The following is an 18,375-nucleotide window of genomic DNA, read 5'->3' as shown; positions in this document are numbered from 1 at the left end:
ATTCTTCCTGTTATGTACCTTCTTCCCAAAATACACAAGAACAGAGAGAACCCACCGGGTAGACCCATAATCTCTTCGAGAGGTGGTGTTCTTGAAAATATCTCCCGCTACGTTGATCATTTCTTGAGAGATTTTGTTTCCACCTTACCTTCATATGTAAGAGATACCAAGGACTTCCTTAGCAAAATTGACAGTTTTGAATGGAGGAATGATTATATACTATTGACCCTAGACGTCAATTCACTATACACGGTGATAGTGCATGAACAGGGAATACAGGCATGTGCATGTTTTTTAAAACGTAGGAATATCAGATTCCTGGGACACACAAACATGATTTTGGACATGATCAGTTTTTGCCTTTGCAATAATTTTTTTATGTTCAATGATGACATGTACAAACAAACACACGGGTCCGCGATGGGTACATGCTTTGCCCCCAGTTTTGCCAATCTTTTCATGGAAGCGTGGGAAGAGGACAACAGAATCAATATTCACTTTCACAATGCCTTTACCGAGGTCAAGTTGTGGCTTAGGTATATTGATGACATTTTTGTCATTTGGCAGGGAGAAGAAGGCGATCTACGTAATTTCATCGACGCCTTAAACAAAAATGAGAAAAACCTCACATTAACTAGCACAATCAGCAGAAGGAAGGTAGAATACTTGGATACAAGGGTACAAATTGTGGACAACAAAATTCGGACCATTCTGTACCGTAAAAGTACAGCAGGCAATACTTTGCTTCATGCTCTGAGCAGCCACCCGGATAACTTGAAATGGAGTATACCATACGGGGAGCTGCTCAGAGCCAAAAGGAAATGCAGTACCACAAATGATTTTCAGAATGAAGAGAAAGTGATGATCAAAGGATTCAAAGAAAGAGGGTACCCATCCTGGGTCCTTAAACGAGCAATCGAGAAAGTAACTAACACTGACAGAGGCAAGATGTTGGGAGATACTTTAAAGATGCCCAATGTTAATGACGAAGAATTAAATGAAACACGCATGATTCTCACATAGAATCGTAATTCCAATCAAATACGGAAGGCCATCATACAAAATTGGAATATATTGAAAATTGATCCTGTAATAGGAGAGAGTTTGCCAGATAGACCGAGCATAACCTACAGGAGAGGATGCAATCTAAGAGACCTCCTTATACATAGTGATTTGACAGCAAATGTGAGTAACAGGGGCATTGACCTGCAGGGTTTCTTCCCATGCGGCCATTGTAAGGCCTGTGGCAATAGCCGGATGGTCAAAGAATTTTGGAATACCAGTACCAACACCATGGTCAGCATAAAGCAGTTTTTAACATGCAATAGCACATTCGTCATCTATGTGCTAGAATGCCTATGCAAGTTAAGATACGTGGGCAGCACAACACATATGGCAAAAAAACGCATTATGTAACACATGAGGGCAATCACGAATTTAGACAAACAATATCCCATTGCCCGACATTTTGAGAGATACAATTTTTTGAGACTGTACCAAACTCCCCTACTATGTTATAGAACAGGTTTTACCTAACAAAAGAGGGGGAAACCGGATTTTAAGACTTAGGCAACGAGAATCTGGGCATATTATTGGTATGTGTACTAGATTCCCCAATGGACATAATCTGGATGAGGAAATGGCAATCCACCTGCAATCACATCAATTGCTATATTCTATTTCTTAACTACATGATTTTAGAATGCTGTTTTTAGAATACCATCTATAACATCTGGTTTCTTTCTTTTTACTGTTAAGTTACATTCAATAACTTATACTTTTTATATCTCTCTCTCACAGGAGGAAAGGAAGGGATCATGTCTCAAGCCAGTGGCAACGGGATCCCTACCCTTTTCTTCGCACATTTTCCAGCTACTTTTCAAGATACATATGAGACTTTTTCACTTTGATTTCATGATTTTTTACTTCACTTTGGTTGTTGTATTTGAAGGAGTATTTAGGATGATACACAGGGGGTGAGTAAGACATTAAGCTAGTTAAGAGGTCTCTTCCATAATTTGAAGGATATGTCCCTAGTTTTAAAGTTACAGTAACTTTCATTTTATGGAGCCATACTGTGTCTTATCAGGTACTACATACCAGGCATCTTAGTGAGACATCCCACTATCCAGGAATTCTATTCACATTCACATATACTCTAATTGGTATCTCCGGGTTGGGCACATAAAAAAACCTTCCCACTATTTGGGTTGAGTGAAACTTAATCACACATACGAAAGTGTTGTTATTATTATGATGTACTACCCGTACCAGGATACTTTGCGGGCAAAAACAAAATATATGATAACTATTTGGGAAAGATTGGATACATTCCGTTTATGCTCGCATTTCTTATTAACAAACACATTTGTTAATGTGAGTCTGTTTTGTTGCAGTATCCCGCAAGGGGTTACTAAGTTACACACATTTTGGCAATTATAACGCGATGATACAGACTGTTAATTAATGTGAATTGATTTGATGTGTCAACATGGAATGGACTAATGTCAGGAGTTGCATGTGATGAACTATGAGTAATACTATGTGATTATCAGACACAGTACCACACTACAAAATGGCTCCCAAGAAAATGGACATTCAATTATAATACGATGTGTTAGTCCTTTTACACTGTTTATGGCTAAAACACGGAAGAGTATGTAATGCTTTATTGTTTGCAGTATCGCTGTGTGAACAAGCCCGTTTCTGGGTGAAACGCGCCACGGCGGGTTTATGATGTGAATAAACCCCCTTTTGTTGTTATACTCCTGTGGCTTCCTGGTGTGTCTTTGGTCCGAGTGCGCGACTGGGACTCCATTTCTATTGGATATTATTTGCCGGTTCTCTCCGCCGGTTTCGCGCCACCCCTCGCAGGGCTTGAACTTCAGAAGGAGATATTTGGATTATATATATATATAATTCTAATAATATTTTGCACATTTTTCGCACTTAGCACTTTACAGCCAAATTTGTACTCCTAAACATACGCACTTTCTCTCATTTGGGACCTATCCTGTGTGACAATGTCTACTAAATGGTTCAATATGGAATAACAAATAATGCTTTTACCTGCAACTTTTATCTATCCTATATTTGTATTTGGGAATGAATCAGCCGTTTATTCAGCTATTAACATCAACAACACATTTATGCATTTGATAGTTGATCGGTCTTTCCAAAACAAATGGCATTTATGCAGCTATCTTCTCATCAACCCGGTCCTCTATCATGCTTTATTTTAAACAAGGCACTGGATTAACGGCACTTTTGATTCTTTGATATTATGTTTAAAACAATTTATAGGATATGTGTTTAACACTGTATTTATACATTGACTTGCAAAACATCATGTTATTTTATAGTTTGATCTCTGCACATGTGATTTGGTCTTTCTTTTTTACAGGAAAGCAACCTGTATAAGTGAAGTATGTTTTCTATATCTATTTAACATGTGACATGCACGCTATCACTTTAAAAATCACTTCTTGTAAAGCCAGCCTCATGTGATCAAGGCCGTTTTACCGGCCGAAACGCGTCATGGCAGACAGAAGGGAGTAAATAAAATATTAATTTATTTACCGACAAAGAGGAGTTTGTGCGTTCATTTCGGCCACACGCTACGCGCTGGATGTCGATGAATGCTTCATGTTTACATATTTATATATATATATTTTTTTTTGTGGGTGTATGTATGTGGGTGTGTATACATATATATATGTGTGTGGGTGTATATATATATGTGTGTGGTTGTATATATTTATATATGTGTGGGTGTGTATATATATGTATATATATATATATGTGTGGATGTGTATATTACCTACTGGCGGTCGCCAGTAGGTAGTTATAGTTAGGACCCTGTTTCCATAGGAAAACCGCAACATTCTATTTTGAATAACTTTGGCGCCGGTCGACGAATCCTCGCGAAATTTTCAAAATAGGTGGGGCGCTGCGCTCCGCTCCTACCCTGAAAGTCTCGGGGGGATTCGTCATGCGGGGGCTGAGATAAAAGGGGGGTCCCAAAACGCGTTTTTCCCATGCATTTTTCCAGAGGACCTTTAGACACAGCTACAGCCCGAACGGCTGAACAGAGTTCCTTGAAATTTGGCAGAGAGGTAGTCTACAGGTCAAGGAAGTGCCTTTTGTAGGTTTGGTGTAAATCTGTTCAGTAGATTCTGAGAAAATAGCCTTTAAATCAATATATATATCTGAGCCAGCTTACGGTGCGCTTACGGTGCGCTTACCGTACGCGTACGGTGACGTGCGCGAGCGCGATTCTGATTGGCTGTTCGATCTAAGTAAACATTCGAATCGGTCGAAACCAGGAAGCGGCGGCCACCATTTTCTCTCTCGCACTCTGAGGGGGGCAGGAAAAACAAAGACAAAAACCATCTAAAGGGGCAGTATATTCAGTTCTTAACCACCCAGCATCGATATAGGTGTCCCCAAACAACCCCCAAGGCCAAAAAAACAATTTTATTTTTTTTCGAAAAATCGCCGATTACGCTTACCGTACGCATACGCTTACGGTTAAAATTGTGCATGGCCTATATCTTCACGAAATAGTACAAATGAATACCTTTTCACAACGAAGCGCATAATATGTCCCCCATGTGCGCACGGTGCGCGAAGCGCATCGTGCGTACATGGCCCATCCCGCATAACGTGGGCACGCGGTGCGCGCAGCGCACCGCGTGACCACCGTGCGTGCACGGCACTAACTGCGTAAAGTGGGCGCGCGGTGCCACGAATGGCGTAAAGTAACTTAGCATTTAAAAAACCGTACAAATTCACTGAAAAAACCATAGGTTTCACACACGATATAGTTAGGAATTAGCATTTAAAAAACCTTGCAAATTCACTGAAAAAACCATAGGTTTCACACAAGTTATAGTTAGCTGTACATTTCACTCGTAAAAAACCAATGAAATTCCCCCGTTATAGTTAGTGCAGGCAACTATAACTCACGCGACCGCAATCCTCTGCTGATGACATATGTGTCTTTATGAAAAAAAAATATTTGTAATATATGTATAGCTAAAATTTAATGGAAGAAGACATGGGCAAATAAGTGTCTAAATACAGTATTAGCATCAGCAGAGGATTGCGGTCGCGTGAGTTATAGTTGCCTGCACTAACTATAACGGGGGAATTTCATTGTTTTTTTACGAGTGAAATGTACAGCTAACTATAACTTGTGTGAAACCTATGGTTTTTTCAGTGAATATATATATATATATGTATGTGGGTGTGTTAATATATATATATGTGTGTGGGTGTGTTTATATATATATATGTGTGTGTGTGTGTGTGGGTGTATATATATATATATTCACTTAAAAAACCATAGGTTTCACACATGTTATAGTTAGCTGGACATTTCACTCGTAAAAAACCAATGAAATTCCCCCGTTATAGTTAGTGCAGGCAACTATAACTCACGCGACCGCAATCCTCTGCTGATGACGTCAGATATTACATCACTGTATTTAGACACTTATTTACCCATGTCTTCTTCCATTAATCTTTAGCTATACATATATTACAAATATTTATTTTTCATAAAGACACATATGTCATCAGTGATGTAATATCTGACGTCATCAGCAGAGGATTGCGGTCGCGTGAGTTATAGTTGCCTGCACTAACTATAACGGGGGAATTTAATTGGTTTTTTACGAGTGAAATGTCCAGCTAACTATAACATGTGTGAAACCTATGGTTTTTTAAGTGAATTTGCAAGGTTTTTTAAATGCTAATTCGTAACTATAACGTGAGTGAAACCTATGGTTTTTTCAGTGAAATTGTACGGTTTTTTAAATGCTAAGTTATGTATTTATTATTTTTATTTTTTTTCAGGTTTTTCACCGTGCGCGCACTGTGGGTGCTCGGTCCGCTTCGCACACCGAGCACCCACGGTTCGCCGTGCGCACAGGTGCGCGCACCTCGCGATTTAAAAAAAAAACAAAAATAGTTTTTTCGCCCTTGGGGGTCCTTCTGTGACCCCCTGACCAAGGCTAGGGGGTCAGGAACTGTCCACTCTGCCCCCTTTTCACGTTCTCCACCTTTTTTTTCCACCCCCTCAGACTGCGAGAGACAAAATGGCGGCCGACACTTCCTGGTTTCGACCGATTCGAATGTTTACCGACATCTAACAACCAATCAGAATTGCGCTCGCGCACGGCAGGGTGCGCGCACAGTGCGCGCACGGTGCACGCGTATAGATATTGATATGCTTTTAAATGCTATTTTCTCAGGAAATACTGAACAGATTTACACCAGACCTGCAAAAGGCACTTCCTTGACCTTATGGCTACCTCTCTGCCAAATTTCACGTAATTCTGTTCAGCCGTTCGGGCTGTAGCTGCGACTAAAGGTCCTATGGAAAAATGCATGGGGAAAATGCGTTTTGGGACCCCCCCTTTTTCTCGGCCCCCGCTTGACGAATCACCCCGAGACTTTCAGGGTAGGAGCTGAACGGAGCGCCCCATTAGTTTTGAAAATTTCGCGAGGATTCGTCAACCGGCGCCAAAGTTATTCAAAATCGAATTTTGAGATTTCCTATGGAAACTAGGTTGTAACTATAACTATCTACTGGCGACCGCCAGTAGATAATATATATATATATATATATATATATATATATATATATATATATATAATCTTTATCTGGGAAAGCCTTTCTGTTAGAGGGCATTGCATAAATAAAACCCCCAAGCCTTATTCCAAAAAGAGAGTCTTTTCATTTTGTAAAGTGAAACCCTTTTCTAGGTGGTGTTGTGTTATATGTTTTGCTTTGCCGTGTTTGAGCCACTGTGTGGGAGATTCTGTATTATCTGAAAGGCGGAGCAAAACACTCATTTAATTCTTCTATGGTAGCTCCGACTGGATGGGTGCTATGACCATCAGACACTAATGTTTGTCATTCTCGTTTTGTGAACACTACTTATGGATTCAAATTAATTAGACCTGATCCACGTTATCCACAAACACCGCATTCCAATACTGTTACTACTCATTTGATAGGTAAACTATGTCAAAAATAGCTAGAACATTCCACGTTGACTGCCGTGAAACAACATCTTTCTCTCCTATCGGATGACATAAACTTATCAGATTTCCTTTTGGGTCCAAAAGCCCCTCGTTCTAACATTTTTTTTATGCTGCATATAATGAATTTTGGAAATTGTCGCAAATCGAGGCTGCAGTACACCTATGCAAAAATTGATCAGGATAATTTATATAAAGTGCATGCTGTTGTCGACAATAGTATTAATATATTATCATCAAAACACACAAGATGATGGACAGAATGTTGAAACCCCGAAACCGGTCCTAGGATTTTTGATTCCGGTCCAGGGAAGACATGGCTTGGCAGTTCGGGCTGGACCATGAGGCACAGGGTCAAGACTGATTTGCATATGGCCATGTCTGAACTGGGGTGGCGTGGTGAGCAAAATAACGAATGGATTAAACCCAGATCTGTCACTGGGGGTGAATGTTTTGCCAATGTGCAACACTCCGTCCATCATCTTGTGTGTTTTGCTGTTCGCCCTATGTGGGAAGGGTATGCCCAGACATGGGTCCCGTGCTCACTACACCACTGGAGTCAAGCTATCCTGGCTGAAGAGGGGTGAAAACCTGAAACCGGTTCTAGGATGCTAGATTCCGGTCCAGGGAAGACATGGCTTGGCAGTTCGGGCTGGACTGTTCCCATGAGGCACAGGGTCAAGACTGATTTCCATATGGTCATGTCTGAACTGGGGTGGCGTGGTGAGCAAAATAACGATGGATTAAACCCAGATCTGTGACTGGGGGTGAATGTTTTGCCAATGTGCAACATTCCGTCCATCATCTTGTGTGTTTTGCTTAATATATCATCATCTCATATTAATACTGTTATGAGCCCTAGTGTACCCCTATTTAGGCCTAGGTAGCTGCATGACCTTTCACCTACATCTGTCCTTCCTTGCTCGATATAACGTTTCTGGCACTGACCTTTTACCTAGTTATGTGCTGAATAAATGGTGTGTGGTTTTCTTTGAAAAGTGGTCTCATTTGTTATGCATGAGGATTCTTAGTATCATATCTTAATCCCCTGCCTAGGACATGCACAGCAGGATTACCATCTTCTGTATAACTCTGTACAAAAGTCACCGCTGTCATCCTTGGACGACAAGTCCATAGTACCATTGCACATCCAGGTAGAGCCCCTGAGGGTACCTTACGGGTATAAAAGAACCACATCCTCACTGGGCAACCAGAGGAGAAGCTTCCATGCTGACACAAGACGCTAAGATTCTTGCACCCAGAAACTCCAGCACGCAGTGGTCTGACATCGGTTGCTGGGTGTCCAACTCGAGACCAAGAGGGGGTCCTTCGTTCTCTCCCATCATGTAATGGGGTTGGCTCTTTCATGGGGGATTCTTGGCTTTACTCCCACATACCTGCTAGGTACACTTTGGTACATTTAGATAGGGTCCGCATAATAGGAGTACGCATGATTACTGCCATGTATCTATATATTCACTGTTTTAGCACCATGGTAGAATTCTACCTTTTATTTACTCTGTTGGTGCTCATAATCTTATATATCAGTTTCTGAATAGTGAATGTCAAAGCAAACATGTTTTATACTAGAATGACGGTCGTTCAATAAATGCTTATTGAAAACGTCCCCATCGTTTGTTCTGTGTATCTCTCTGAGACCAAGTGAGCACGAGTGACTGAGCGAAAAGTAGTACACTGTTTCCACGATCCCTGAAGGATCAAGGGTTGTCCTTGTTCGATAGCTGCCAGAAACTATTCACACCTTGGTAAGGTTAAGGGGTTTATAGTGGCACTGTGAGCTAGCTGGTCTAAAGGCCAACATATCCTGTGGGGGTGTATGGAATCAGTCTGGACACCAATCCCTTAGTTTATTTTGTCTAAACTCACAGATCCTATATAGATTTGTAGGAACTACACAGCATGGCGCCCAAGGTGGGGCGCCATGTTGTGTATTATTTCTTCGGCACAATGTTATTCATTATTGCGACACTGTGTGCTTTTTGTACTGCAAATGTTTTTGTGCGTGTGTTCAAACACCTGTAGTCTAAAACGAGATGGTATAAATAGTCTGGATTCATTATGGGAAACAAAGGATTATTCATGGAGGAGGTGCAATTCTCAATCACACCTTGGTATTCAAGTTGATCTAAGATCTCCCTGACCTGTTTCTTTGTATCATGTTTTATTAGGTACTGCCTCTGTGGTGTAGGAGTAGTTTTAACTGGGATTTCATGGTAAGGAGACTCAGCATCCCACCCTACATGATTGCAGTACAATGCAGGAGCTATTGCTACTCCCCTCTCCGTGCATATGTGTGTTTTAGTATTTCTGGAACGATGTCGGAGAACGCCGGTAAAATGACCTCTTCCCCCTTTGGGCAAACCGTGATGAACTCAGGCGGCCATTCTCTTTCAGCCAAAAGGATATTGTATCCAAAAGTCAGGTTCTCCCAAAAGAGACCTTTCACTTTTCTGGGTATGCCCCTCTCCATTTGGAGCGTAATTTCATATAACTGACGTGGGATACTTACCCTTGTGCAACAAAAAGAAGGAGAGTAAGGGGTGGGCTATTTTTATTGAGGTCCTGCACATAAGCCCTAGGTATTGACACAAGCGAGAGATGTGGAGTTCCTACAGAGTGAAAAGTCTGGGGGAAAGAAGTTTTCCAAAGTCAGACTTACACCTAGTGAATGTAAAAGGACAAGGGAGGGGGGTCCCTTTAGGGTGGAACTGAAACCCTCACACACCCAGCAAGCTAGGTGTCATGCTTCATCATCTGGGTTTTGCTCCTCGTCGGGTCGGCGGTGCAATACCCGACGGGCACCCATATAGGGGCTCTTTGTCGGAGATCTTCTGTTCCCTGCCGTATGGTGCGTGCGTGTGAGGGCCCGTGTGTGTAGACGTATATGGTTAAAAAAAAAATTTTAAAAAATGGTTGATCCGAAATAAGACTTTATTGGTTCAGTGAACCACCTTGTTAAAAGGGGTGAGTGGCGTAAAAGCTAAACTTGCTCACAATGAGAGGAGTGGCTAGCTACGCTCTACTCTTCTGGTCAACATGTTTCGCGCCTAGTGGGTCAGGAGGATCCCGTGGCGCTTCGTCAGGACCGATGATCTTATAGTGATGTGTGTTAAAGAACTATCTACAGTGGAGTGTAAAAAGGGTGAACTAAGTTAGAAAATCAACCCTAAATTGGTTCCCCTACCTTTTGTATTTTTGGTATCTCAAAGGGGTCACCTAAGAAAAAGAGACAAAATAAAATGAAAAAAGGGACATATTAACCCCCCAAAAAAGGGAACCTGTCATAACAGATTGACACTAGTTCATATTTGACCAGTATTTCAATTAAGTACATTCAAGGCAACAATCTGGAGCCCTATCCAGATATTCATAAGTAAACTCTTGATAATGTTACAAAGGGAGAAATAAAACTTGGGAGCATAACAGAAATCTGATAAAAGCAGCTAAGTATACTCAGTTATGATAAAAAGCTGTAGTTAAGTGCAGACTCACCGAATTATATTATATAAAACTCATCCTCAGGTGCATGGCGCGTCATCAGGGGGGGGAAACACATTCGTTTCCTATGAGACATTGATGCAAAAACAGAGTGATGCAAAAAAGAGGTGACGACACATACAAGAAAGATGGTGAAAAATCAAGAGTGGTCAACCTCGCCGACCCGACGAGGAGCAAAACCCAGATGATGAAGCATGACACCTAGCTTGCTGGGTGTGTGAGGGTTTCAGTTCCACCCTAAAGGGACCCCCCTCCCTTGTCCTTTTACATTCACTAGGTGTAAGTCTGACTTCGGAAAACTTCTTTCCCCCAGACTTTTCACTCTGTAGGAACTCCACATCTCTCGCTTGTGTCAGTACTTACCCTTGTATCAGGTGTTTCCACCGTGATATGTTCATTCAACGCTGCTGTCACCAGAAATTCCATCAGGTTCTGGCGAGCCATTGTTACTTCTGCTGCGCTGTCAAGCATCGTCAGAGCCTATTCCCCGTTCAGTAGTTCAGTCCTCAGTAGGCTGTGCATTTCTTATTTTAAGGCAAGCTACCACCTTCTTTTTAAATCGAGGTTTAGATTTTGGTTTATCTTCTTGATTGATATTGTAGCCTGAAGTGCGATGTGTGTCTCTTGGCTTGACTCGCTCTTCTGCGTTCTGACCATCCTTCCCTCTCTTTTGGATGAATCCTGAAAAGGAGAGGAATGTGTATTAGTATCCTGATACCTTTCAGGTTTTTTAATATTATCACGGTTTCTAAGGTTACATTTTCTGTCAGAGGGCTCCTGTTGAGGAGACCTACCCTGTGATTGCATTCTGCATATTTTTGATTGTTTGTTCTCTCATTTCTTTTTAGAAGAATCAGGGGCCTGCTTTGAGTTGTCCTTTTCAGGATTACTCGTTAATTGTGGTTTCACAGTTCAAGCGCCCAAGTTATCCCTACCCAGCGAAGCATAGGTATCTTTGATAATTTTGGTAAATCTCTCTCCTCTTTTGCAGGAGTGCATTCCCTCGGCCGTTGGTTTATAGCCACCGCTGCTGCCTTCCCTTTTATGTTAGCTAACCTGACTGTGGATACCTGGGCAAAATTGCCTATCAATTTAAACCCTAAGTCCAGGGCAGGTTCTGCCCCGTACTTGTTCTGTATTTGTTTCATTACTTCTGGTATGACTGCTATTGAGGGGGCACTATGAGTCCTGGTATAAATGGAAGTGAAAACTGTACCCCAAGTACTACAATCCTCTATTGGGGGAACTATTCCCATTGGCAAGCACATTGGCAGTATTCTGTGTTTTTCTTGTGGGCCTGTGTGGGGAAACACTGCCTCAAGCAGTGCTATTTTGTGTGCAATCCAGAATGGCATTTACTCACGTTTAATGGGCATTCTTCTCATAATCACTGTGATTTTTGTTGCAGTCCCTTGTAGTTGACCAGGTTAAGTAACCCTTGTAGGCTAAATTGTAAGTGTTTGCATAACGAACTGTGTAAGATTTCTGTATAGTTGTGTTATTTCTTTGTAAAGTGGACGTAAGTCTGCTGCTGGCAATGTATCCATCTCTGGATGCGGTGTGTAAGCAGCTAGGACTGGCCAAGTTGCTCCATCTCTGCTGAGCGGACGAGTCCCACTTTTTCTGTGGTATGGGGAGGGCGCCTTTATACCAATTTATAGGCTCTTGGTAAGTTAACAGGACTTCTGTGTTCTCATATAGAGAGGTTTCATCTGGTATTTCATCTGGATTGTCATTATGAAATACATGTATGTGTGCATCTGCAGGTGGGAATTTAACCCAAGAATAGAACACCTCTGTCCTGTATGCCTCGTGTGCCTCAGTCACGAAGGTAAGGGTCCCACCTAATGATAAGAGATCATAATCTGCTAATTTTATAGTAAGTGCATTTCTGCAATTTTCGGAAATGTTTAGAGCACCTTCCTGCTCAGCTTCCTCCCCACTAGCACAACTCGTACCACACGACAATACTTTAGATAACATTTTATCATCTGTGATTGATATTGTACAGATTGAAGTGTCTATCTTGCATCATGGTCAGAATCAACTTATATCAATTAAGCAATTCGGCTTGAGACTGCAAACACTTAAGAATGGACACGTTCCTTGGCATTGACTAAATTATAGCGCATTATTCCTAGGATTCTAGGATCATGACAGCCCCTGGAATGTAGAACTTTAATCTGTGCAAGCTAAGGTACCGGGTCTGCTGCCAATACCCAGAGATCTCCTGATATATAATCATTTTATGGATTACTTACTATGCTGACAATATTTGTGTTTGGCATTTTCTTACATATTGTGGCATGTTTACTGCATATTAGAACCCGAAAGTTAGAATAAACATTTAAATTTTTCTCATGCCTGTGTCAGACCTTATTGTGGACAAGTACGAGTGTGAGAGCGAAAGTGTGTGTCCTGTAACCGCGATTCCTGAGAAGGTCGGGAGTGTTGTCTTCTGCGGTGTCAGATCACTTGTTCTTCAGTGAGTGAGTAGGAAGGCAAGTGAGACATTATAGCCAGTTGGTCCCGGGCTTATGGGTACTCAGGTGGTGGGATGCATACTAAGGTTCTATGATCCCAAGCATAGTTCTGTCACTCTGCAGAATCCTTGCAACAGAATCGATCTAGGCCGGGCTGCCCGTTGTGCTTGCCCACTCCAGCAGTAGAAAGAGACTACGCAAGTTGAGGGAAGTGTTTCTGCCAGGTATGAATCCGTTACTTCAGTTAGTCTGTTGGCTGGGACTCTACCAAGGATTTTGTAATCAGAATTCAAGAGGGGCAACGGGCAATAGGAACCCTAGTTGTAATAGGTCTCTACCCGGTTTGTAGTACCACAAGTACAGCCTCTCGAAGTGAGGGGGGCAGTATCCCTTTCTCGTAAGCATCAGTGTACATTCGGTGTAAGCGAGGAGCAAGCTGTGTTTTGGAATGTCACATAAAATTCTAATGGTCATCCATCGGCTCCTGGAGTCTTACCTCTCACCAGCTGCTGGAGGCATCTACTACTTTACTCTCTACTATTGGGGATTCTAGCACTGGGAAGTGCAGTTCCGGGATTCGATGGATGGCTATGCTCCCAAGGAAGAGCTGTATCTCTGTTGCGTCATTCTCTGGTGGTGATTTATTTAAGGAGGCATAGTATAAGCGAAAGGTTGTGTTAATTTCATCCTGAGAATTTACAAGGTGTTCTTCCGCATTGTGTATGGCAGTAATTGGGTTTCTAGGTCTAGGCGAAGCGGACCTAAGGAGCCACGCCAACAATCGTCCGGCTTTGTCACCCTCTGCGTGTCTCCTAGCCAGATATTCCCTGTGGTCAAGTGCGCCCAGTTGGTCCAGTGAAGTTTTATGATTCAGTCGAGCTTGGGCCCAAGGGGCCACAGCTAGTGGCATGGTGGGGGGTGACTGCTCATAGTGGCGAATCTCCAATTCCAGGGCACCCAGCTTATTGCAGAGGGTCAAATGAGTACCAAATACCTTCTTTACCATGTGCCGGCGTAGTACAGCCTTGAGAGAGTCCCATTCTATCCCCACTCCAGATGCAGTACCTTCATTGTCCCGAAAGTAAGCTGTGATGAAATTCAAGAGGGAAGAACAGAGTGGGGCATCACAGAGCGCCTCTAGTGGTAAGTGCCAAGTGTGAATTTTAGATTTGCCCTTCCTCCACGACAGTTGTACCTGTAGAAGGCAGTGGTCTGATAATGTGCGACTGAGATATTCCATTTGGGATACCTTAGTGATAGCATCCTGTGATCCTTGATAATAGATCAATTCTAGTAATTCTTCATTCTTAATCAGCAGGGTGCATGCCACACCATGCCTCTTGCATTTGAGATTGGTAGCCCAGTCTGTAGGTGTTTTGCAAAAAAAATTGAGTGGGGAGTGAGAGCAATCCATATCCAAGTCCGGATATAATTAAAATCACCACCCCAGTAGGACAATGCCATTGGGGCGCGGAGCAGCGCCAGTGTCAGTGTTTGCAAAAAGGAGGGCTGGCAAGTGTTGGGTGCATTTAATGAAATTAATTATATCAGACGTCTGTTCAACAGCCCCTCTAGTAAGACGTATCGGCCCTCAGGTTCCACGCAAGTGTTTAAAACTTCCAATGGTGTCCCAGGAGCTACCCAGATCAGCGCCCTCCCTGGCATAACCCGAGTATGTGGTCCCCACCAATGTTCCCCTCCACCGTCTGCGCATCAAGTTCAATGACTGTGTTGTTAGGTGGGTCTCCTGCAGGAGTGCAATAGTTATCTTACGTCTCCGCAGGTATTGTTCCACTCAGTAGCGTTTGGTGTACCCCTTCAGGCCCCAGACATTCCAGGTCAGTAACAGTGTAGGAGCTACCTGTGAATCTGTTGGTATGGCCATGAGTGTGTAAACAACAGCAATACCTCTAACCAAAGCATCATACTCCCCCTCCCTCTTCATGCACCATCCACCCAGACAGCGTACAAAGTTCCCCCCAGGTTGAGCCCATTAATTACTCATTCGCATTTAGAACAAAGAAAACTAACCAATAAGGATCCCCAACACCCATTCCCTGGCCAGTTCGCCAATGGGCGGCCGGCCATCAGCACTTGTATACAATAAGAACCAATCAAAATTGAACAGTGTCTGTATCAGTTATACAATGCTGGTGGGGGGTAAAGCAAGCCCGGTGACCGTATAATGCCCTCATGCATTAGAACACTATCTACAGCCAGACATTAAGATGAATTGTTAGGAAGATCCCACATCCTCAGCCCAGTAGTACACATGAACACTGCAATAGACCCCCTCCAAACCTATTTGAAGTTACCCCGATGTTTGCGGGGTAACAATGGGGCCCCCGCCCAGCACCACTGCAAGCTGCGATTCAGTCATTGACCGTGTGTCCTCCTTTGGGTTCACCGCTGCAGAAGGAGAACGGGATGCAGCATGTCTCTTCATGTCTCTTACCACAAGGGCTCTCTCCCTCGCTGCTTGTTCCATGGTGGGTCCCTGCGGGCGGCTGTTGTTGTGTGCCTGTCACCGTCTCCGGGGGTATCCAGTTGTAGCTCCACGTGGAGGCGCCAGACCTTTTTGTTCCAGCCAGACCCAGGCCTCTTCCATTGTCGTGCAGAAGGCGGTAGTGCCTTCATGCTGCACCCTTAGTGTGGCAGGGAACTCGAGGGCATACTTTATGTTGTGTTCCCGTCGCCTTTTCTGCACCTCGAGGAAGAAGGATCCGTGTATGCATACCAGAGAAAAATAAATTACATGAGAGATGTTGTGGTGTGCAGAGCATGCACAGTGAAAGCATGTGCTGGGTATATGTGTGCTTGCAAAAAGTAAAATACATGAAGGGCGAATGTGTATGCTAGCAGTGTCTGCATGTAGCACACCATTGCACAATACAGAAAGGGTACAGTAGTGACCAGTGCGGAGATTAATTTGGCTTCCATGAAGTTACAGTCTTAATCAAAAGGGAATGAATCATGTGTCTTAATATTCCAAGGTCTTTGAGTCTCTTACACAAAGATCCTTGAACAGGATGTTTTCTGCATTGTTGCTTTTTGTGTCTAAGGTTTCTAAAAAGACCCAATTGATGTCATTAATAGTGTGTTTTGTACTCAAGAAATGTTTTCTCATTTAAGTGGTGGATTTTTTTGCATCTGATATTACTTTGATGTTTGCAGATCAGTTGTTTTACTTTGCGGCAGGTCATTCCAATTTACTTTTTGGTTACACGGGCAGGTGATCATGTAAATCGCATGAGTTGTGTTGCAGTTTGTGTGACGTCTAAGTGTCCACTCAAAATTCTCGGTGAGCTTCAGTCTTGGTTTCTTTTGTAAGTTTGCATACAGAGCAGCATCTGCAGGGGTAGTGCCCAGTGACTGGTATTCTGCCTCAGTCAGTTAGAACTGTCTCCATAGGAACCATGTTGGGTGTGAACTAGTAGGTTGCAAATGTTTTTGCTTCTTCTATTTGCAAATCTTGGTTTGGGCCATTTCAGTGTTCTAGAAGTGAGAACACTCCAGTGTTTGTTGATCATCTTCTTTACGGTATTGGCAGCGTTGTTGTATGTTGTTACGCATGTCAAGATGTCTGTATCTGGCTCTTTTATATTTGTTTCCAGAAGGCCTTCATGATTTTGATTTCTCGCTCTTTTCCGACATCTATTTTTTTTTTTTGCGAAAACCTTTATTGTACATAAAAATCAATACAAACATGGGCCTACAACCACCAGGGCCGGCCGCTAATATGTACATGATCAACAACATCAGGGCAGCAACAGGCCCCCTGGGGCCCAGCCGAATTAACGAGTTACTGAGTACACCACAGAGATTATCAGGTTACATAGATTTTAGAAATACAAACAAAGAAAAAGAAAATAACACCAAAAAACAAGGCGGAAACCATCGAAAAAGGGGGGGCGTCTAACCACATCCGGGGAACTGCACAATACAAACTCCACCCGCAGGTGGACAATGAGGATGAGCAAGAGGGAGGTGGGGGCGACGGGAGAACCACAACCGTCTACAGGTAAAATGTAATAGTCCGGGATCCTCAGGATCAGGGGGACAAGGCAGCATCAGATGTGTCCACGAGGGGGGGCGTGCAGATGTTCCCTCGGTACGCGTTCCACTGACCCCAGATTCTACCCCACGCCCCCGGCTTACCCTGAGACACATACACAGTCTTCTCTCTGCACATGCACCAATCCATGCTCTCCTTCCATACCGACACGGTGGGAGGCCGTCGGGAACCCCAACGCTGTGCGATGTCCCTCTTAGCAATCATGTTCCCAAGGGCCGCCCACCGAGCCTGAGCCGCATTATAGTCATTAGGCTCCCACACGTTCAACAAACATTGGCGAGCCTCGGGCAACAAAGCGACCCCAGTGACGCATTCCATGACAGCATGCACCCGGCGCCAATACTCCGCTACCTCACAGCACTCCCAGAGAACATGGAGAAAAGTGGCGCTGAGCCCACAGCCGCGCCTACAGAGCCCGTCTTCAGAAAAACCCATCAAAACTAAACGAGGGCCCGTCACGTAGACACGGTGGAGAATTTTAAAGCTGGACAAGACGGAGACGCGCGGGTATGGCCACTTCCTTAGGGGAGGACAGCGCAGACTGCCAGTCCTCATCGTCCAGTTCCACACCATCCCCGGTCCACGCCTCCCGAAGGCGCACGAGGAGATCCGCCCGCACGTTTATTAGTTTTTTATAGATAAGGGAAATAGTACTGTCGGGCAAGTGACCGTCAAGTATGCGGTCCTCGAGTGGCGAAGACACAGGGACTGCAGTCCCAGCCCCGAAGGCCGAGAGCAAGGCGTGCCGAACCTGGACGTACCGAAAGAACTCCCGCTCACTCAATTCGTACTCACTCTGCAACGCAGCAAAGGATTTAACCGCACCCTTCACCCAAAGGTCACCTACTCTACTGATGCCAATCGTGTCCCAACGCTCGAAGCCCTTCGTCGTCCAGAGGCTTCCCAATCTTTCAGACGCAAACAGAGGGGTCGCACCCGTCAAACGCTCATTCCAGCCCATGGCCACATTCGCAGCCCTCCACACGCGCACCGCAATCTTAGTGGGACCGGTTAAATTCCTCCCAGCCGATCGAGAGTAAAGCGCTCTGTTAAAGTTGCCGCCAGGCAACAAAAATCTATCCATTTCGAAAGCCGGATTCGGACCAGGTGCGTACGTTGCATGGTTAATAGCAGATAGCTGGGAGGCCCAATAGTACCTCCTGATGTCCGGGAGCGCAATGCCCCCGTCATACCAGGGGAGAGTCAGTTTTGCAAGAGCACTACGTGCACGACCATCCCAAACAAGCC

The 18,375-nt window shown here is 43.8% G+C and overlaps 1 long non-coding RNA gene across 1 annotated transcript in view; it reads right to left on the bottom strand.

The window, feature by feature from the left end:
* Positions 1–10,979: 10,979 nt before the first annotated feature.
* LOC146870709 (uncharacterized) overlaps positions 10,980–18,375 on the bottom strand; it is a 37,338-nt gene continuing 29,942 nt past the window's right edge. The window contains exon 4 of the long non-coding RNA XR_014959439.1: positions 10,980–11,250. This is a non-coding gene — a long non-coding RNA (uncharacterized LOC146870709). The remainder of the gene's footprint in view (positions 11,251–18,375) is intronic.

Source organism: Triturus cristatus, chromosome 1_1, assembly GCF_964204655.1.
Source record: "Triturus cristatus chromosome 1_1, aTriCri1.1, whole genome shotgun sequence".
In the NCBI taxonomy this organism is placed as follows: Eukaryota; Metazoa; Chordata; class Amphibia; order Caudata; family Salamandridae; genus Triturus; species Triturus cristatus.
The sequence above is the reverse complement of the archived record's forward strand: the minus strand, read 5'-3'. Positions and strand labels throughout refer to the sequence as shown.